The sequence below is a fragment of the Eschrichtius robustus genome, chromosome 9 (assembly GCF_028021215.1).
Source record: "Eschrichtius robustus isolate mEscRob2 chromosome 9, mEscRob2.pri, whole genome shotgun sequence".
Taxonomy (NCBI): domain Eukaryota; kingdom Metazoa; phylum Chordata; class Mammalia; order Artiodactyla; family Eschrichtiidae; genus Eschrichtius; species Eschrichtius robustus.
In genome coordinates this window covers 57,628,637-57,652,566 of record NC_090832.1, presented here as the reverse complement: position 1 = coordinate 57,652,566, position 23,930 = coordinate 57,628,637, and the positions used below count along the sequence as shown (strand labels likewise).

The following is a 23,930-nucleotide window of genomic DNA, read 5'->3' as shown; positions in this document are numbered from 1 at the left end:
GATTTATAAGTAATTGTCTTTGGTAGTTTAGATATTTAATCATGCTTCCTATGCAGAGCTATAATTTCATCTCTGCCTTTACTAATTTTAATTGCTTTTATCTGTTTTATTTTCATTTGTATTTGGTGAGAACTTCACTCTCTGAGCCTGTTTTCCTTGTTTTGATAGTATTTTCTTTATTAAGTACAATAATAGATGTATTCTCAAGAAGACTTTTTATTCCTAGTTTTCCAATTAATTATTTTTCAAGATTGGGCACTAATTATTATTGAATATGTTGGTCATCTATGGAGATTATTATTAATTTTTCCAGTTGTATTTATTTTTCTGATGAATATGTTAATCAATTTCTGAATATTAAAAATAGTTGCATTCCAGAGATAAACTATTACTGATTATGGTTGAAAAATATTTCAGTGGACTGCTATGCTTTGTTTGTTTGCTCTGTTGTTTTTAGGTATATTTGATAGTGACTGCTCCTTAATTTCAGTATTTCACCATTTTGTTAGCTTTTTATGTCAGTGTTATGCTAACTTCATTTAAAAAGGAGGGAACTGGTTCCACAGCATTTGCTATGCTCTAAAGCAGTCTATGTATCATGAGGTTATTTGTTTTATATTAGGGCAAAAATAAAAACTCCACAGTATTTAGATTTTTTTCTAGGAAGATTTATTTAATAACTGATACAATTTCTTTTATGGTTACTGACCTATTCATTTTTTTTTAAAATTTATTTATTTAATTAATTTATTTTTGGCTAAGTTGGGTCTTCGTTGCTGTGCGCGGGCTTTCTCTAGCTGCGGCGAGCAGGGGCTACTCTTTGTTGCGGCGCACGGGCTTCTCATTGCGGTGGCTTCTCTTGTTGCGGAGCATGGGCTCTAGGCATGGGGGCTTCAATAGTTGCAGCACACAGGCTCAGTAGTTGTGGCACATGGGCTCAGTGGTTGTGGCTTGCGGGCTCTAGAGCGCAGGCTCAGTAGTTGTGGCGCACGGGCTTAGTTGCTTCGCGGCACGTGGGATCTTCCCGGACCAGGGCTCGAACCTGTATTCCCTGCATTGGCAGGCGGATTCTTAACCACTGTGCCACCAGGGAAGCCCTGACCTATTCATTTTATTACTTCCTTTTGAGTCAATTTTAAATGGTGCATTGATGCATAAGAAGGTATTTTCTTCTTTCCTATTTTCTACTTCACCTCTTTTTCTTCTATTTCCTTGTTATTTTTCTCCTGCTTTCCTTGTGTTTTGGATTATCCGTCTTCCAGCTTCTTTTTACTTAAGCGCTCTATTTATTTTGTTTTAAATAATTTAATGATAAATTTATATAAGGCTGAGTTTTTCTCTGAAAAGTGCTTTGAAGATACTTTTAAAATAAAAAATACGTAGTGCAGCTTAATGGTTAGCAGAGTGCTTTGGAGTTATGCAGAACCTTTATCTCTCAAATGACATCAAGCTTTGAAATTCAGATAACAGTGGACTGTTTTGGGAGGGCTGTGGCTTTCCATCTGGATGGTCTAATAAATACTTACATCTATGTATCTCTTCTCTGTGTTGCATAATTTCTGAAAGGAATCCTACAGCCCATAGTCCAGGTGACATCATCCTGGCTGCTAGCATTCTCAATGAAGAAGGAAAAACAGGCTGGAGAACTTAATTTTGACTGATACAAACTGTAATTTAGTTCTCTAGATTTTAGCATGGTGAAACCAGGGTCACGTCGATTCAATTTCTCCTTAAGTTTTCTGCCAGGGTCAGGGCAAGGGAGGTGGGTAGTTTACCAGAAATGTGTTGAAGAATCTATCTAGTTTTCTGGTTGGTACAGAGTATGGACCTCTGAGCAAGAAATTCTGATGGGGAAAAGAACAAAGCATTTTTTCAGCTGCCTTTAGGAGACCAAGGCTTTTTGGTTTCCTGTGGCCTTACATTTAGTGTCAGTTCTTTCAAAAAGATAGTGAAGTTTCCTTATCAATTGCCTTATAACTGTATATTTTCAGGAATTAAAAAAAAAAAAAAGAAAAGGTCATGAATCCCAGCCAGATGAGTAGGTCCACTTGACCACCCTACTCTGCCAACAGCAACATACTATTGCAGTGGTGGGACAGTGGTGCCACCTACATCTAAACAAGAAAATAGACTGAATTTTGGATCTGCAGTTTTCCATTCTAAGAGCCCATTCTTCTTTTTTAAACAGAGGTCATCACCAACAGCCAGTCCTCTCTTTTCAGTCTGCTTATACAACTTATTTCTTAAGGGCCGTCCATAACATGTTTTATCTCTCAAGTAGAATGAAGCCCTTTTTGATGACATGTTCATGCTCTTGCCCCAGTGTTTTTACACATTGCCTACAACCTACCAATTATCTTCCACACATGATTTTCTGTACCTATCTGAATTCCATGCCCACAAGTTTTAGCAAGACTTTATTACTCTTACTTTTTACTATTGGGAATTTTTATATTTGCCCAGTGCTTCAGAACTACTTTGGTAAGGAATTAGGAGAGGGGATGCCAGTGCCCACTTTTCACAAAATCTTGAGCTCTGTTTGCTTTAGGAGTAGGAATCTATTAGGTGAAGAAGGAATACCAGATATTTCAGGCTGTGGGAAAAGGCACAGACATGTGAAAGTGCTTAGAGTATATGAATAACTACCTGTAAGCAGTCCACTACAGATGGAGCACAGACACTGTGGGAGAGAAGTAGTGGTTGAGGGTGAGCAGGCAGGCAACAGCAGAGAAGAAAGCCTTTGTAGGCCTCCTGAAGGAATTTAGGCTGTCTGCTATTCGTAATGGGGCAATTTTGAAGGATTTTAAGTACGTGAACCATATAATCAAATTGAGATTTTAAAAAATCCTTCTTAGTATCGCAGGTAGAATTGCATGTAGTTTACAAGCTAGGATTGGGTGAGACCAGCCAAGAGAATATTGCAAGAGTAAGAGCTGATAAGTTCCAAACTGTGGCATTATCCAAAGGGTTGGGGGAAGGAAATACAACTTCCAAGATAGCTAGGGTGGAGAAAGGGGGATATATAGTAACAGTTTACAAATTGTGGTTTAAGAAGAGGTCAGAGATTAGGACACTTTTATTTTCTGGTAAATGTGGCTGGAAACAGAATTGATATGAAAAAGCAAATTGGGTTAATACAAGTTGAATTTAATTTTGAACATATTACATTTAGTTTTTCTATGGTATATTGATCTGGTTGGCAGTTAGACATGTAGTTCCATACCTGAAGATAATGGTCTGGCTGGAGATCATATTAGGAGTTATCAAAATAGATGGTGGTTGGCATCATGAATATTGGTGATATTGTTCACTTAGAGAACACGTGTGTTTTCAGTGAATCTATACTGCTGAACATTTCTTTCCTTTCCTGATGCTCCTGTTGATTCTGTCCTAAAACCTGCTGTATTCTGTTTGGCTTGATAAGTAATTATAAATTCAGGGCTTCCCAGGAATATAAAGAGTCTGGGAAAAAATGTACTATTCTTTGAGTCTGGAAAGTTGTGGGTGTCAGATGACAATCATGAGACCTGCAAGACCAGTAAGTCCTGAATTATGGCAGGTACTTACAGCCTTACTTCCCTTTCAGATCAATATCTGATTCTCAGGTCCTGATCTCTGTGTTTTAAACCACACTTGATTACTTGACATGGATTCCTAATTGCTTCTCTTTATTTGAGATTTAAATGGTACTCATAATGACAGATTATATCCTGACTCCAATTAACCCTACCACAGCAACTCAAAAAAGAAAAGTACAGACGTCTTTCCATGGCAGAAAGCATGTGCATGTTTTATTTTCCTGGCATCACTAAAGTGACTGTTTTTTTTGCCTAGAAATCCAGAATAACAGATGATTTCCCTGGTTCTTACCCATTTATCAGTCAATGTATTTTATTAGGTCCACTACTCAAAAGGCATTTATGCCATTAATTAGACACCTAAAGAGTAATGAGTACTATTAACTTGAATCCTATAAATTTTATGTTCTGAGCTCTCTTAGCTTTAGTTCTATTTAGTAATTAATTAAAAGAAATAACATGAATTTGTTTTCACCACCGTGTTTGAATAAACCCATATTGGTCAAACAAACCAACAGAATGTTGTTGTTGTTTTTTTTTAACCAATTCATTTAAGAACTAATAGAAGAGAAATGCCTTTGTCACATAGCTGTTTGGAAAGCATTTCATATTATATGGAGAATTTTTTATACTGCATTCAAATGTAATTAGAGCCAAAGCCATAATTTTTTTTTTCATGTTTGTCATAGCCTTGTGCTCTTAAACAGAAAATCTAAATTTATGTTTCTTCTTTTGAACTTTTAAATTTGCAGTTGTTTGGCAAATGTGATACTCTCTGACCTTAGAACAAAGCAGTACTTTTATAATACAGCCTGCAATTTCTATGCTCTGTAGCAATAGCATACTGTGTTTATTATTTGATTACATCAGAATGTCCTAGTGTACTCCACAATTCTGATAGGTGTGTGATGCAGGCACACCCTACAATGACTCTGGTTAATAGATTTTAGGAAATACTGAATCTGCCTTCCAATGCAGGGGACACAGGTTCAATCCCTTGTCAGGGAACTAAGATCCCACATGCCGCAGGGCAACTAAGCCCACGCGCCTCAACTAGAGCGCCCGTGTGCCACAAACTACCCATGCACTCTGGAGCCTGTGCACCACAACTAGAGAGAGAAAAGCCCGGAGCCACAACTAGAGAGAAGCCCGTGTGCCACAACGAAGATCCCACGTGCCACAACTAAGACCCACTGCAGCCAAGAATAAAATTAAAAGAAAAATAAAAGGAAATACTGAGTTAAGCCAAATCCACTAGGTTTCTTTAACACCAAGTCTTTCATAAGTTCATATGTATTATGGATACCTCAAAGGGATGCAATTATGTAGAATTTCCAAATATTTTAAATTGCAGAATGTTTTCTTGAAAATGACACTTGTGGGATAATTTTCCAGAAGAATACACTATACACTATACTTAGGTTAAATCATAACAACTTTTAGGTCCTCATTGATATTTGTGACGGAATTTACTTACATATGCAAATCCTTAAACTGCCTGCCCCACTAACCCTCAGCAGAGGAGCAGACAGATTCTACAGTTAGTTGACACTTGGTAACTGAATTCAATACCTAACTGAGAAAGGGCTTTTCTGCAGGTTGAAGGGACAAATGGAAGTGAGAAAATCTAGGTTCAAATCTTGAGTCTGCCACTTGGTAGATGATTTACCTTGGGCAAATTACCTTACTTTATAATGATGATAATAATAATGTCCAAATTAGAAGTTTGTATTAGAGATAAAAATTTAGAAAATATAAGCATAGTTCCTGGCACAAAATTATCAATAAGTGATCATTTTAATGGGTATAAAGTAATTTAAAAATTAATAAGTAATGAATGGTGCTCATGTTTAATATTTTCCCCTAAGGCTTTCTAACATGTTTATGAACATCTTCCTCTTAGAAACCATCATTCCTCTTCTTCAGGCCATGTGCCGCTTCATTTCTCTTGCCTTGAACAACTCTTACTTCTCCCCATTTATCTAATTTATATTCATTCTACAATCCATTTTTCTGATGCCCTTTTCTCTAGGATGATTTATCTGACTATTTTGGGACATTTGTTACTTTCCTTTAACTGGCACCTAATGGTCTTTTTTCTATACAATTTATTTCTTAGGCACTTACGTGAAAACTTGTATTATTAGTTTACATTTTCCCGTACAAGTTCTGTATTTCAAGTAGATTAAAAGATGCTTAGGAGAAGCACCTTAGTCCTAAAGCAGGGTATTTTCTTTTAAATGATGGATACTCAATAAACATTTGTTGATTTTATTGATTACAAAAGACAGCCACTGAAAGTTATACTCACCATTCATTGTGTAAAAAAGAACTTTCAGTAGATACGTGACGCTAACTACTGATCATTGATGGATAATTCTCATTGCACGTGTTTTACATGCATATTCAGGAACATTGAAGAGGCTGCCAGTATTTGATCAACTTTTGGGTGTGATGAGGGTAGAAGCCAGTTAGTATCAGTTCTTTATTCTAATCCAGTTTTCTATCAGCGTATTTCAGCTGTTTTTGGAGAAACATAAGTGGATAGCTAATGTTGAGTCCTCCTTTCTAAGACCAAAGTCTCCAAACTCTTAATTGTTTTACTAAATTATAAGAAACAGAATCCTAATGATTGAAAATTCCACCTTGCAATCATTTGACAAATCATATCTTCCTCCTTTTGGTTTGCTTTTCTCTCTTCCAAACATGCATTCAAATTCATCCAGTGTCTAAATAGTAAAAAATTACCTAAAGGGAGACTATTGTATTGGGTTGGCCAGAAAGTTCGTTCGGATTTTTCCGTGCCATCTTATGGAAAAACCAGAACAACTTTTGGGCCAACCCAATAGAAAGACAAAACCTCAACCTCATTTCCTGAATCAAAATTGGTTTTAGGTAGATGCTTAAAAATAATCTTAGGAAAAAGAATGCCATTCTAAGCAGGATGTCAACTCAAGCACTTATGATCAACAGTGATTATATTTAGATAGTATTTCAGAATATTATAGGAATACAGTCTGCTTCCTAACTTAGGTCCTCATGATATTATCTCCCCCTATTTTTCTTGCTCCACACTCTCTTTTCACTTAAAACATATAGCGCTGTTTATTCTTTTCAGCATCCACATGAATAATTTTCTCTCTTCAAAATATTTCTATCTAGACCACTTTAAGGCAGTAGTTTTCATTGCTGACTGCATATAGGACCAGCTACATCATTTCCATCCCCAGTGCAAAGGAAAAATGAGTATCTCCTTTAAAAAAATTATTTAGAACTTCAAAAGGTCACCAGCAGAGGTTAAACCTAACACAGTCTCCAGAGTGTTGGGTTCTGTGCAACTACACAGGTCACACACCCGTAAAACTGACCCAACTGTACAATACAATCACCTAGAAAGTTTTTTAAAAGTAATAATACCAGGGTAGCATCCTAGATAAACTGCATCAGAATCTCTGGGGGTGAAGCACAGGCATCAGTATTATACTTTTAATTGTAAAATATTTAATTTAATTTTAATGTGCAACCAGGGCTGAGAACTGAATTCAAATGCTATTTCCCTGTGACTTCGCATTGTACTTACCTGTTTATTTGTCTGTCTCTGTCTCTGTCTCTGTCACTAGACTGTAATGTTCCTTAAGAGTAGGTACCATGTTTTATTAGTCTTCTTATCTTCATGACACAGAACAATGCCTGGAACATTATGGACATCTATTAAGTGGTTGTTGAATGGATGAATAAATGAATGAATAGATAGATATTAATATGACCTGTTTATTCATTTTATAGATAATAATCAAGGAGAAAAGAAAATAAAAGCAGACTTACTGGATGATAATTTAAAAGTGAAAAGAGAAAGCATGCTCTTAGAAGAGAATGGGATAAAGTAAAAAAAGGGATTTGAGAAATTCTATCTAAACATTTGCCATTTTTTAACTGCGTTGTTTATATTTTTACTAAGTTATAAAAATTTTTTTATTGAAATATAGTTGATGTGCAATATTATGTTAGTTTCAGGTGTACTACCTAATTTGCATACATTATGATCACCAGGATAACTCTAGTAACCATCTATCCCCATTCCAAGTTGTTACCATATTGTTGATCATATTCCCTATGCAGTATATTACATCACCATTGCTTATTTATTTTATAACTGGAGGTTTGTACTTCTTAATTCCCTTCACCTATATTGTACCCTCCAGCCCCCTCTCCTCTGGCAACCACCGTTTGTTCTCTGTATCAGTGAGTCTGTTTTCATTTTGTTTTGTTTGTTTGTTAGTTTTGTTCACATATAAGTGAGATCATATGGTATTTGTCTTTCTCTCTCTGACTTATTTCACTTAGCAAAGTACACTTTAGATCCATCCATGTAGCAAATGGCAAGATTTCAGGGGTTTTTTTGTTTATGGCTGAGTAATATTCCTATATATATATACCAAATATTTATCTAGTCATCTGTTGATGGACATTTATATTGCTTCCATATCTAGGCTATTATAAGTAATGCTACAATAAACATTGGTGTACATATATCTTTTTAAATTAGTGTTTTTTTTCTCTGTGGATAAATACCCAGAGTGGAGTTGCTGGATCATATGGCAGTTCAATTTTTAGTTTTTTGAGGAACCTCTATACTGATTTCCATGGGGGGGGGGGCACCAATTTACAATCCCACCAAAAGTGCATGAGGGATCTCTTTTCCACACATCCTTGCCAAAACTTGTTATTTGTTGTCTTTTAGATGATAGCCATTCTGACAAGTGTGAAGTGATATGTCATTGTGGTTTTGACTTGCATTTCCCTGATGATTAGTGATGTTGAACATCTTTTCAGGTTTCTGTTGGCCGTCTGTATGTCCTCTTTGGAAAAATGTTTATTCAGGTCCTCTGCCCATTTTTTAATTGTGTTGTTTGGTTTTTTGTTTTTTTTTTTTTGAGGTTGAGTTATATGAGTACTTTGCATATGTTGGATATTAATCCCTTATCAGATATATCATTTGCAGATATCTTCCTCCATTAAGTAGGCTGCTTTTTCATTTTGTTGATGATTTTCTTTGCTGTGCAAAAGCTTTTTAGTTGGATATAGTCCTATTTGTTTATTTTTGCTTTTGTTTTCCTTGTCTGAGGAGACATATCCAAAAAAGTATTGCTAAGACAGATGTCAAAGAATGTACTGCCTATGTTTTCCTCTAGGAATTTTACGGTCTCAGGTCTTACACTTACATATTTAATTCATTTTTACTTTATTTTTGTATATAATGTAAGAAAGTAGTCCAATTTGATTCTTCTGCATGTAGCCACCCAGTTTTCCCAACATTGTTTACTAAAGAGGCTGTCTTTTCTGCATTGTATATTCTTGCCTCCTTTGTCATAGATTAATTGATCATATGAGTGTGGGCTCATTTCTGAGCTATCTATTCTGTTCTATTGATCTATGCATCTGTTTTTGTGCCAGATCATACTGTCCATTTGACTGCTGTAACTTGGTAGTATGATTTGAAATCAGGGACCATGACACTTCCAGCTTTTTTCTTCTTTCTCAAGATTGGTTTGTCTGTTTGGGATCTTTTGTGTTTCCATACAATATTAGACTTATTTGTTCTAGTTCTGTGAAAAATGCCTTTGGTATTATGATAAGGATTGCACTGAATCTATAGATTGCCTTGGGGAGTACAGTCATTTTAACAATATTAATTCTTCCAATCCATGAGCATAGTATACCTTCCCATTAGTTTGTGCTAGCTTCAATTTCTTCAATCAGTTTCTTATAGTTTTTTGAGTACAAGTCTTTTACCTCCTTGGTTAGATTTATCCCTAGGTATTTTATTCTTTGTTATGCAATTGTAAATGGGATTGTTTTCTTAATTTCTCTTTATAATAGTTTATTCTTATTTATAGAAATGCAACAGATTTTTGCTTATTGATTTTGTATCCTGCATATTTACTGAAGTTGTTTATGTGTTCTAACAGTTTTTTTGGTGGTGTCTCTAGGATTTTCTATGTAGAGTGTCATGTCATCTGCAAAAAGTGAGAATTTTACTTATTCCTTTTCAATTTGGAAGGATGTTGAATTTTGTCAAAAGCTTTTTCTACATCTGTTGAGATGATTGTATAATTTTTATTCTTGATTTGTTAATGTGGTGTATCACATTGATTGATCTGTGGATATTGAACCATCCTTGCATCCCTGTGATAATCTCACTTGATCATGGTGTATGACCCTTTTAATGTACTGTTAAATTTGGTTTGCTAATATTTCACATCTATGTATACCAGTGATATTGGCCTGTAATTTTCAGTTATGTGGTGTCTTTATCTGATTTTGGTATAAGGGTGATGCTGACCTCATAGAATGAGTTAAGAAGCATTCCTTCCTCTTCAGTTTTTGGGAATAGTTTGAAAAGGATGGGTGTTAGCTCTTCTTTAAATGTTTTGTAGAATTTATCTCTGAGATTGTCTGGTCCTGGACTTTGTCTGTTTTTTACTGATTCAGTTTTATCACTGGTAATCAACCAGTCTGTTCATATTTTCTATTCTTTCTGATTCATTCAAATCCCCATTTCCTCATTGATTTTCTGTTTAGTTGTTCTAACCATTGTTGAAATTGGGGCATCGAAGTTTCCGACCATTAATATAGAATCATCTATTTCTTCCTTCAGTTTTGTCAGTTTTTACTTCATATATTTTGGGGTCCTGTTTTTAGATGCTTATATGATTATAATTGATATATTATCTTTATGGATTGACACTTTTATAAATATTCTATGTTCTTTCTTTCATGTAACAATTTTTTACTTAGACTCCGTTTTGTTTTATATTAGTATGGTCACTCTTTTGGTGACTGTTTGCATGGAATATATTTCTCATCCTTTCACTTTCAACCTATTTGTGTCTTTGGATCTATACTGAGTCTTTTGTGGAGAGCATATAGTTGGATCCTGTATTTTTTTTTTAAATCCATTGACTTTTAATTAGAGAATTTGATCCATCTACATTTAATGTAATTAATGATAAGGAAGGACTTACTTCTGCCATTTTGCTATTTGTTTTCTGTATGTGTAATATGTTATTTATTCCTCTGTTCCTCCATTGGTACCTTATTTTGCATTTTAAATTGATTTTTGTAGCGTACTATTTTGATACCCTTCTGTTTTCTTTAACTGTATACCTTTTACTTAATTTCTTAGTGGTTATTATAGGACTTATGCTTAACATCCTAATTTATGGCCGTATAGTTTGAATTAACACCAATTTAATTTCAATTGTATGCTAAATCTTTACTTCCGTATAGCTCTGCCCCTCTACATTGTTATTGTCACAACTGCATCTTTATATATGCATACCTATTAACATACATTTATCATTATTGTTTCATGCATTTGTCTTTTAAGTAATATATGAAAAAAAGAGGAATTACAAATCAGAAATGAAAATCATGTGGGTTTTTATATTTACCTGTGTAGCAATATCTTCCTGTGTTCTTAATTTTTCCCTGTGACTTCAATTTACTGTCTGGTGTCCTTTCATTGCAACCTAAATGATGCCCTTTCACATTTCTTTTATGGCAGGTCTACTGGCAACAAACTCCCTTAGCTTTTGTTTATCTGAAAATGTCTTAATTTCACCTTCATTTCTGAAGGATGGTTTTGCCAGATGTAGAATTCTTGGTGGATAATGTTTTCTTTTAACACTTTAAATACCCACTGCATTCTGGTTTTCATGATTTCTGATGAGAATTGGCATTTTATTGAACATTTCTATATATGACAAACCACTTCTCTCTTGCTGTTTTAAAGATTTTCTCTTTATCTTTGTCTTTCAACAGTTTGATTATAATGTGTCTTGCTCTGGACCACTTTTAGTTTACTCTTCTTGGAATTCAGTGAGTTTCTTATGTGATATTTTTTATTAAATTTGAGAACTTGGCCATTATTTCTTCAAATATACTTTCTGCCCCTTTTTCTCTTTCCTGTCCTCCTGGGAGGACCATAGTGCATTTTTTAGTCCACTTGATGGCGTTTCATCATCCTTTAGGCTCTGTTCATTTTTCCTCATTTATTTTTTTTCTGCTCTTCAGACTGAATAATTTCAATTGACTGATCTTCAGTCAAAAATAATTGACTGATTGTTTCTTCTGTCTGCTCAAATCTACTATTAAACCCTACTGGTGAATTTTTCTTTTCTGTTACTGTAATTTTCGCTATATAACTTTTATTTGGTTTCTTTTTAATAATTTCTATTTCTTTATTGGTGTTCTCTATTTGGTGAGATTTTTTCTGATGGTGTCTTTTGGTTCTCTGTATATAGTTTTATCACTTTGATCATATTTAGAACAGTTGATTTAAGTTTTTTCTAGTAGGTCTGATGTCTGATTTCTGTCAGGGACAGTTCTTGTAAATGGGCTGTACATTCTTGTTTCTTTCCATACCTCATAATTTTTTATTGAAAAATGGACATTTTGAATATTATAATGTAGCCACCCTATAAGTCAGATTCTACCCCCAACCCAAGATTTGTTGTTATTGTCTATTGTGGTTGTTGTTTGTTTGCTTAGTGACCTTGCTGAAATAATTTTGTAAAGTCTGTATTCTTTGTTATGTGGAGCCACTGAAGTGTGAGGTTTTTAGATTAGTGGTCTTCTATTGATTTTATTAAGATTTCCTTAAGCTCCTGGAACAAAATAACAAAAAACAAAACCTCTCTCCATCTTTATAGTTTGTTTGTATATTGAGACACTCCCTCACTGTTTAGCCAGGCAGTTTACAATTCTTCCCTTCTTCCCTTTCTGCTTGCATAAAGACTGAAGTCCAGCCAGAGGTAAATGCTTAGAGTCTTCTCAGGTCTTTTCTGAGCATACATCCAGCCATAGAAACCTATGTGGCTTTCTAGATTTCCTTGAATATGTGCTGGGGATTTTCATAACCCTAATTGTCCCAAGTATCTCTTTTCCAAGCCTCTTCTATCCCTTCTATCCCAAGCATTTTAGTTTGTTTATCTCTTGCCCCTGCTCTTTTCTCTTGCTCAGGAAGTAGTGGCTAACATATTTGCCTTTAAATGCTTATGAAAAAACCACCGATGAAGGAACTTCAGCCCTGGGGAAGCTCCTATGTAGGCAAAACAAAGGCAAATCCTTGAGCTGATCCTTCACGGAATCATCACACAGGTGAAAACACAGAACTATGTTCTTTGAGAATAGACCCATAATGAGCCCTATGGTATGCACAACCTGCATCAGGAATGCAGGCTGCCATCTTCAAGGCTACTGCAGAGTTGGGGAGTGGAGGGTAGTAGTAACTGGGTAAATTGATATGCCACAGACCTCTCTTACCAAAATTCGGTAGTTTTTCTTTTCATAAAGCATTCCCTTGGTTGTTGTGAGTTTTTTATTAGATTCCAGAGTTCCTAAAAAATTGATTTCTAAAAACTCTGACAGTTTTTGCCAGCTTATTCATTGCTTCTACAGCTGCTTTTTCTCTACCATGGTAGAGTTGAGTGGTTGCAAATGTATTGCCCACAAAGCCAAAAATATTTACTATTTGGCTTTTAAGAGCCATTTTGCTGACCTCTGTTCTGGAAATCTGTATACAAAATTTGCATAAAGATATTTGATTAGTGAATGCATGAATGGATACATTGGTGGATGAATGGATGGATGAACAATAAAAATATTTTACATTTATATTTTAACATGAGGTTATTGCATGTAGATATCTACATGCATCTTGTTAAACATCATATAACAACTTGCAAAATACTCTTTTAGAAAAGCATAGTAATTTATTGATCATCATTGGAGTTGCTGTTTTTACTTATTTGTCACTATTCCATACGAGAATGGTGGTAGCCAATTAAAATCAAAACATGCCAATTGAAAACATATATTAGTACTGAGAAAACATTCTTATTGTTATCATAAGCTGTTTTTTTTCCTTTTCAAGTTCACATCATTCATTGTGCTCTTAATCTATCCAGGAGCATTGCTTGTTTGAGCAGTGGGATAAGTCATAATCAGATAGTTATAGTGAGTTGGTTACTTATTTGTTAAAGAAATATCCATCTTCTTGGTATTGCTGTGTATGATAATGTCCTTTTATCCTTAATCTCCCTTTTGAAAGCATGATTCTTCACTTTGCCTTCTCTTGAGCTTCCCAGGGAAAGACGTTGAGATCTTTTTTTTTTTCTCTCATATTAAGGTATAACTCTATAGTTTTAAAGAGCTGGCTCATCTCCCTCAAAGGAACTTCAGCAGCATCCTTGCCCCTGCCCTTCATGCTGCCCATTCATTAGCCTTCTACTTCTTATCAACTTTGTAGCACCTACCTGATCTCCACACTCTGTAAACTAGTTGCTCTGTTATTATTTATTATTTAATGCTTTCACTATGAAGGCAATGATAGGATACAAAGAGTAGGTACATAAGGCTCAGAAGGTAGAAAGAAATAAATGATTCCCTGGGAAAATATAAACTGCTCAGTTTTAAGTTTTAATCTCCATAACTTTAATATGATGTCATTATTGTAACCATGTGTCTTTTTCATTTGGCCCATATGAATGCTATTAAAAAAGGTAATTTTTGTCAACCCTATCTTCATTAAGGAAAAATTAAGAGTCATTAACAATATAAATATAAATTCATAAAATATAAATACTTTATAGTTAAGGATATTGTTACCCATAAACAGCTGGAGTTTCAGCTGGTTGCCACAAACAAATTTTAAAAGATTTCTGGTCATAAGGGTAAATTCCAAACCAGACTGGGTCTAACTGAATATCCCTTTCTGTTTTCCCACATAAATGATTTGAGGGCCACTGTTTCATAGGTCCTGATATTCACCAGAATGTTCTAAAACAAGACAGAGTCATGTTTCTCAAAAATGTACCCTCTAGTGATATTTTCCATCTGGTAATTAATGAAGCAAAGTAGCCATGTAAATAATACAGGATTATATAAAATAGATAAAAACCTTAAATTCATCACTAGATTGGAAGCTCCACAAGGGCTGGGATTTTTAGGTATTGTTTTGTTTTGCTCTTCATTGTTGTATACCTGGAGCCTAAAAAAGTGCTCGTACATAATAAGATTTTGATATATGTTTGAATAAATAAATAAATTAGTTATTAGTCCTATTGTAATAGTAGGGGATATTTTATACATATCATAGAAAATTAATTTGCATCTTAATATCCCTAATCTTCTGAAATCACGAGTAAGACAATGATAGTTCAAGGGTTAACACACGAAAAAGACAATTTAGGTAAGGGCTTTAGATAAAGGCTGAGGGACATATAAATTATACACTTAAAAGTATAAAGTTTTATTATATTTAAATAAAATATTTTGATCCCCTTAACCTTAAAACATATTTTACTTTTTCAGAGCTTCATCTTGGGTTTCTTCTGTGCCTAATCCCAGTCTAATGCAGATAAAAATATATGAGTTATTGTGTTCCTTAAAACTGGGGTTGACAGTAGAAATGCTGACAAATCCTTATTACAGATGCCAGTGGAATGAAGTGCCTTTACCTCTAGCAAATGCTGATGTGGAGATTTAAGACTATGTGAGAAATCAGTAAAGTTGCCCAGGAGAGTTTTATCACATTATTCATTGAACTCAGTATGTGGCACAGTAATTGCTTCTGGTACCATTTTTCTTTTCTTGCACGAGGTTATTATTTATCCTTGTGCTGTGTAAAACAGAGAAAGAAGGTCTAAAGGAGAGTCATAACTCGATGTAAACTATCTTGTGACACAGTGTAGCTGGAGATAGGGATCACAGCTGGAGAAGTGTGTCTTACTTCTCAGAATTAAATATGGGAAGAATGATATTAAACATTGTAGAGATCCGTAAATACTAAAAAGGTGCACTCAGATAACATATTTTTTTCCTAGTGATATGAAACCCTGTTTAAAATATACATCTAAATAGGCTTTTTAATCTCACAAGGACCAACAAATTTATTTGCCTATGACAGAAGTTTCCTTATTAGCCGATAGGTGAAGGAAATCAAAGTAATAGGTATGATGGTTACTACAAAAAGCTGGATTAGTGAGATTTAAATAGTGTAATAATTTTTGGAATTTTTGCTTTTGTATCCTGTGCACATATATCCTTCACATTCCTTATACACTTTTAGGTAATCACTGACATTCATCATATTTTTCTCCAGTGTTCCAGTGAGTTTGTATGAAAAGTGTATCATAAACATTTTGGAACAAAAATTTTAAGTAGAGAGAGACAATGACGACTTAACAGTGCAAATGGGGGAGAAACATTTTTTAGACACTCATATGTTGTTACCTAAATCTGTTGAGCTTAAAATATGATATTTTTACAAATTCTTTTTTTTTTTCCTATTTATTTATTTATTTGGTCGCACTGTGGGGCATGCGAGATCTTAGTTCCCCAACCAGGTATCAAAACTGTGCCCCCTGCAGTGGAAGCACAGAGTCCTAACCACTGGACCACCAGGGAATTCCCTTTTTTTAACCAATTCTTGAAGTACTTTTATGTTAAAAACTTTTGCTCTTACTTGGAAAAGAGATAATTTATCATGTAGAAAATGAATATTTTGGATTATATATTTACTTCTATTCTACAGTGTTGTTTTGATTGCATTGTTCAATTAGTAAATGTATTATCATTTTGCATGCAGTGTATTACTGGCTAATCCCAGTTGATTGAAAAAATAATAAAGCCATACAATGCATGTTAAGTTATCTAATGAGCTCTGTGTATTTGTATGGAGTTTGGAAACTATTACTAGGAACCAGTTAATGTGGGAAGTATAGTATAAAAGTAAGTGATCCAGTAATCTAACCACCTAGGTTGTATGCTGGCTGTTGACCTTAAGCAAAATACTTAGCACCCCTGCCCTCAGTTTCTTCATCTGTAAAATAGAAATAATAATATCACTGAACTCACATGCTTGTAATGAGGAATAAATAAGTTAATCCAAGGAAAGCACTCAGAACAGGGATGGGCAGTAAGTAGATGCTTGGAAAATGTTAGATAGTGCTATTACTTAGTGTATGGAACTTGAAAAATGGTCAACCTTTGTGACTTCTAAGTAAAAATAAAATAAACATCCATTTACTTATAAATCAAACTGGCTGAAACCAAAGTATGAAGTTGATAGAATTAATTATTGTAACAAAATGCTTCTTTTGATCCCCATTCCACCAGCCAGAAATTCTCTAGCTGTACCCTCCTCTTCAGGGGAGCATAATATGTTCTTTTCAAGTCCCTAACCCCCTGCCTGTGGGTGAGGAACCTGAGGATTTGTTACCACCATCCCCAAACCCCATAGGGGAACCTAGCTGTCTTATACATTTTTCCTTCAAGTTCCCTTGGCTTCCCCAGTTGACCATAGCAGTCCATTTCCATTCAGTTCATTACAGCAGTCATTTTATTTGCAAGCCTGCTATGTACCTGGTGATGTTTGGTGCTTTTGATGCAAATTTAAGGACCTATCTTGCCATATAAATGGCTCGAGTCTAGTTCAGAAGATATGCATGTAAACCAGCACTCTCTACTCAATATGATAAATATTATGGTAAAAGTATTCAAAAGTTTTTGTGGGACAGTCAGAAAAAGAGACACCTGCATATGCCTGAATTGTGAATACCCAGCACAAGAAAGCTGTTTAGCTGCAGGTTTCCTCCTCTTCCAAGGTAACAAGGTCATTTAAATTGTGATCCATGGAAATGTGTTATCTAACTTAAAAGATTAGAAGTCCAGGAAGAGTAGAGAGAAAAATGAGTATAATATCCCCAAGGGTGGAAGAGGACTACATCTGTCACATTTGTAGTACTCTGTGTATCCCTGGGGAATACGTTTTATATGTGATCATATATTACATAAAAATTAGACAGGATTTTTACTGTCCTTTTTACCTTATGGTAAGCCCAAATACCTAACTTTGAATTTAGTTACAGATTAATTTCTGATTCCTATGTGCTTTACCTAATTTCATTTAAAAATGCAGCATATATGGATTTTCCACAAATTATCTTATGGTATAGAAAGTGATGCAAGATTGTGGGAAAAGTATGTATCTTGGAATTTAGAAAACCTGAGTTCAAATCTCTTCTTGGCCTCTTCTTAGGAGTTCTTTATCTCTTCTTAGCTGTGTGACCTGCGAAAATTATTTAACCTCTTTGAAAAATGACAACTGTAAAATATTCATAATAAAACTCAATTGAATCATATGAAAAGATGCTCAACATCATCTTTCCTTAGAGAATTGTGAATTAAGGAAACTACGAAAAATCACTACATACCTATTAGAATGAACAAAATCCAGAAAACTGACAACACCAAATGCTGATGAGGATATGGAACAACAGGAACTCTCATTCATTGCTGGTGGGAATGCCAAGTGGTACAGCCACTTCGGCAGTTTCTTACAAAACTAAATGGACTCTTATATGATCCAACAATTGAATGCATTGGTATTTATCCAAATGAGTTGAAACATATCCATACAAAAACCTGCACATGGATGTTTATAGCAGCTTTATTCATAATTGACAAAACTTGGAAACAACCAAGTTGTCTTTCAGTAGGTGAATGGATAAGTAAACTCTGCTATATTCAGACAATGGGATATTATTCAGCACTGAAAAGAAATGAGCTATCAAGCCATAAAAAGGCATGGAGGAAACATAAATGTATATTACTAGGTGAAAGAAGCCCGTCTGAAAAGGCTACGTGCTATGTGAATCCAACTATGTGACATTCTGGAAAAGAGAAAACTCTAGACACAATAAAAAAGTTTAGTGGTTTCCAAGGATTAGAGGGGAGGGAGGGATGAATAGGTAAAGCACAGAGGATGTTTAGGGCAGTGAAACTATTCTGTATGATACTTAACAGTGGTGAGCTACATGTCATTATATATTTGATAAATCCCATAGAAAGTACCACCCTAAGGTAAACTATGGACTTTGAATGATAGTGATGTGTCATTGTAGATTCATCAAAAATAACCAATGTATCACTCTGGTGGAGGAAGTTGAAAACGGGGGAGGCTAGGCATGTGTGGCGGCAGGCGGTATATGGGAACACTCTGAACTTTGCGCTCAATTTTGCTGTAAACCTAAAACTGCTATATAAATAAAGTCTATTAAAAATCCATTGAAAATTATTGTATCTAAAATAATGAAATGATAATTAAAAAGTTATCTGCCAGGTACCTTTTGTTTAATTCTCCAAACAACTTTAAAAGCATTGTTAAATCAACTTAGAGATGAGATAATTGAGTCAGAAAATTAACCAATTTATCATTTATTTAATTAATATTTTCTTTGTCCCTACTATGTGCCAAGCATTGTGTTAGGCATTGGAGATACTGTAATGAATCAATGTAGCTGTTATATTCCAGGGAAGCAGGGCAATCAAAAAGGATGTAAGCCAACAAATAAAAAATTGAAGATAAATTAATTATTATGAGAAAATAAAGTGTTGAGGTAGAAATAACAGGATTCTCTTTACATAAGGAACCCAGGAAAGTTTTCACATTTCATTTGAGCCTTAAAGGAAGCAAGGAAGCTCACCAATGTTTAAGGGCATTATAGACAGACAGAACAATATGTTAAAAGGCTCTGAGGCAGAAAATAGCAAGATATTTGAAGAACTGAAAGAAAACAGGATATTGAGAACTTAAAGAGAAGATGAGGTCGGGGAGGGAAAGGTAGAGTATAAACCTTTATGATGAATATTTTATTTATTTACCACACGTTTCTTGAGCATCAACTAATTGCCAGTCATTTAGTTAGGCACTGAAATATATTAATGAACATAATCTCTAATGTCTCCACACTCAAGAGTTTATATTCCAATAGGGGAAGAAAGAAACACACACACCCCAATAAATAAATGCACGTATACATACGTGCATACACACGTGCATACACGCATGCATACATACTTCAGATTGGGCTGTGAGGAAAATAAAGCAAGGTAAAACAATAGAGAGTAACTTAGAAAGGAGAGGTAGTTTATGTATAGTGTGTTTTTTCTGAAGTGGTGATATTTGAGCAGAGACCTGAATGATGAGAATGAAACAGCCATGTGAAGATCTTAGGAAAGATCCTCCCAGTCAGAAAAGGAGAGAAAAGAAGGCGATGCAAAGACCTCGGGTCAGGAATGAGCTTGGCAAGTTTGAGGACAAGACCAACGTTCCTGGACATGATGAGAGAGTGGAATGAGAAGCTAAGGTTAGAGACGAAAGTGGGCAGGGCCTTGAAGACCAGCGTAAGCAGTTTTGCTTTTATTCTAGTGTCAATGAAAAGGCACTGATAGGCTTTAAGCAGGTACATGATAAAATCACATTTACTTTTCACAAGATCTCTGTGACTTTCTATGGAGAGTGGACTGTGGGGACATATAAATGGAAAAGAGAGGTAGGAGGCTACTATAGGAATCCAGATGAAAAATAAAGATTGCATGAACCACAGTGGTAGCAGGGACGGTAGGAAGAAATTGATGAGTTCAAAATACGTTTTGACAGAAGAACTTGTACGATTTCCAAAGGTTAGAACAGAGAGTGAGAGTGATCCCCTAGCTTTTGAGTTGATCACTTTTGTGAGTGCTGGAACCATTTATCAAGATGAAAACACGTGGTGGAACAACAGGTTTCAGGGGTCACGAGAAGGAATTTGAATGTTATTCTAAATGCATTGGCAGTCTAGGGATGGTTTGAACTGGTGGCGGTGATATAATTCAATGTATACTTTAAGAAGATCATTTTTGTTGCTCTGTAGTGAATGAGCAAAAGGAAAGGGAAGCAAGGATGATTCCTCAGTGACTGGCTTGAGTAACTGGAAACTTTCCATTTTCCGAAAGCAGAGAGAACTGGAAAGGTGTACAAGTTTTGGGGAAAAGAAGAATTCAGTTTGGGAATTAAGGGATGTGAGATGTCTATGAATGACTAAGTGGTGCTGACAAGTGCTGCTGGAGATGTGTGCCCAAGACTTACTTGGAGAGGTCTGGGTCAGATATATAAATTTTGGAGTCATCAGCATAAAGATGTTATTGAACTTGATGTGTATGGGTAAGATCATTCAGGGATGCATTTTAAGAAAAGAAGGGGAGAGGGGCCATAACCAAGTCTTAAGAGTCACCTACATTTGGAATAAGGTAGAAAAGAAACAACAACAAAGGGTCCTGAGAAGCAGGTTATTGGAACAAGTACATATACTTTGAAATTAATTCTATATAAGGAGACAGATTGATTATTAAGGGGAGAGAAGATGACTCAGTTAATTAGGTCTTGGAGCAAGTGAAAGGTGATGGGGATGTGCTATGTATCTTTTTGTCCCTGCAGATTCATTCTTCACTCTTCTTCGTTCTCCCAGGAGGGTGACTTGTGCGAATCACATTAATAGACTGCTGTACCCTCTGACTTTTGATTGGTTTTGACTAATGGGAAGCCCCAGAAGGAGATCAAAGGGAGGGAAGACAGCGAGGTCATGGTTTCTATCCTCATGGATCCCTCCTGTAGTTGTCTTATACTGCTTATATGTCTCAGCTGAATATCACTATTCTGCTCAAAGTGGCATCCTGTGTTGGGACCCTGACTAATAAAAGAATCAGGACATAAATGTAGAGATTGGTCCAATAAGCACCGGGCCAATTCCTCCATAGCAGTAGACAAAGGAAAGAGAAAATGAGCACAGATAAATGGCTCTGGTGGGTTTTGTGGTCTGAAGGTAAAGGTATCACATGTGATTGCTTTTAATTCCTTGCTGAGGTAATTAACTGAGTATTAGAGTGGAAAGCTGTAAGTATAAAGAAAAATGGATAAAATGTTCATCTCACAGAGTTGGAAATGGATACTACCATAAAATGTTTAAGGATATTAATTTTAGGTGTAAACAATTAGCAGTGTTCTACTCTTCAGGAGTAGGCACGGGAAAGACAAAAAGTTGTTTACGTAAGGCATGGTTTTGTAAAGCCGAATACCCAAGCACAAGACGGGCAAAGGGCATGAGAATGCATGTAGTATAGAAATTATACTAGTGGACCAAGGGATGTAGGGCTGACAATAAAGTGAGGAAGGGGTTGATGGATAGTGGGAAAATGTGGAGGTCACTGTGTTAGAGGTCTTTATGGAACTGAAGAATTGTAGGCATGGGTGTGATTGAACTATGAGTTGGATTAATGGGCTGTTAGAAATCCTAATTCAGAGGTATATCATTTCCTGAGAAATGCAGAGTGCAGTTTTGATCATGGGAGAGGGAGGCTAAATGAGAGAAGGATTTGGCAATGAGGAGGTAAAAGGATTGAGTGTGGCCATGTTGATCCAAATGGATTTTGAATACAATAGAGAAGGTTGATAAGATTTGGAAGAGAGAAAAATTGTCATCCAGTTGCTAAAAATTTGAAAAGTAAAGGCTTCTCTTCCCACTTATCCCACAGAGCTTAGTAAATCTTCTGATTCAAATTTCATTGGATAACAGCAATTGTAAAGAGAGAGCCTGGTGTAGGAGGGTGGCATGAACCTCAGAGAAGCAAAGATTATCTCAGGAGGCAGGGGAAGAAATGGTCTGGGGCCACAATGAGGGGCAAGGGAAGGCACCAAATGTGCTTCTGTCCCTGAGGGGTGTGGGGGTGACACTGAAGAGAGTCTCTGGGACAGAGGATATAGTTCAGTAAGGCAGGAATGAAAGGGACATTGCAAAAATTGCGTGAAGATGTGGAACAAGGTGCTGATCTTTGAGCAGGACTTCCTTCCCACAGTGGAACATCAGGAGAGCAGGAAACTGATCAAGCTAGAGTGTGCATGAAACAGTAGTGTCAGGCCAGGTCAAAGGATATGGGAAGAAAGATGGAATTAGCCTTGTTTCTGAGATGAGTATGGGCGAGCTGACACATTGCTGTTTGTCCAAAACTTCTTTAGGTATTATGGCCCTCATGAGATGACTGTTGTTCTCCCGGGGTTGGGAAGAGGGTGACTGCATTGCTAGATGGACTGGCACGGCAGCCTCCTAAGCTTTTTCACTTTGCAGTGTCTTTCTCTAAGAGAGAAGCTTCCAGAGGCTTTACCCATTGTCAAATAGTAAGTAGTAGAGCCAACTGCACCCTGGTTTAGTTACAGGACAATCTGTCACACCATGCTCCACCCACTCCCAATAAAATATGCTAATACATGGATTCTCTTAGCCCTTAGTAAAACATATAATCTTTTTTTTTTTTAAAGAGAAAGAACAAGTTCTCTGCTGTCTTTCTCTCTCTTTTTTTTTTGAAATTAATTAATTAATTTATTTTTATTTTTGGCTGTGTTGGGTCTTCGTTTCTGTGCGAGGGCTTTCTCTAGTTGCGGCAGGCGGGGGCCACTCTTCATCGCAGGGCGTGGGCCTCTCCCGTTGCGGAGCACAGGCTCCAGATGCGCAGGCTCAGTAGTTGTGGCTCACGGGCCTAGTCGCTCCGCGGCATGTGGGATCTTCCCAGACCAGGGCTCGAACCCGTGTCCCCTGCATTGGCAGGCAGATTCTCAACCACTGCGCCACCAGGGAAGCCCCCTTAAACACATAATCTTTAATAGGAACTGCTTTGCAGAGCCTGACAAGATTTGGCTCCCCACTTGCTCTTCATTCTTACCTTGTTCAACTAATTCCCTCACATACTGGATGTGACTTCAATCATATTGATGGCTGTTGTCCTCGTCCCTAAACACTCTAGTATCATATTGATCTCAGGCTTTTTACTGCTGTGTCCTTGTCCTGAGATGCTCTTCTTTAAGATTTTCAAATGACTAGACTCCTTCTCATCTTTTAGGTTCTAGTGCATGTTTCATCTCCTTAGAAAAGGTTTCCAGACATATTACTCAATTCTGTCTTATCTTCTCTTATCTTGCCAAGTACCTTGATGTCATTCAATATCTTATTGCCCTAGTTTATGTTTTTATACACGTTATCAGCATCAGAAGTAATGTGTTCTGGTCGTTTAGGCATTTATTATTGTTTTCTTCCCCTATATCATAAACTTCATTTCTCAGGGATTTCTCATTTATATAGAGGAGGGCTGGCTCATAGTAGGCTCCAAAAAATCTTGTTGGATGAATGCATAAACACTTGATAAACGTTAGTTTCTTCTTCTATATTCTAAAGTAAGCTACTACTTTTTCTCTTATAATTATAGTAGTAGTAATTTTCATGGTTCTTAGAACAAAATGTGATAATGTATATAAAAGTCCCTAATTCAGTTCTTAGCACATGATAGGCAATTAGGTAATGACTTTTTTTCATTCTTTTATCAATAAATCTCAGTGAAACAGCACACCAGAAATTAATTATATGTTATAATTCAAATTGGGGTATTGTAATCATAGTGAAATTATGTCTTAGTATTATA

At 35.8% G+C, this 23,930-nt stretch overlaps 1 protein-coding gene across 5 annotated transcripts in view; it reads left to right on the top strand.

Moving 5' to 3' along the window:
• The window catches only part of GRIK2 (glutamate ionotropic receptor kainate type subunit 2), a 629,459-nt gene that overhangs the window by 426,702 nt on the left and 178,827 nt on the right, over positions 1–23,930 (top strand). The window lies entirely within an intron of this gene.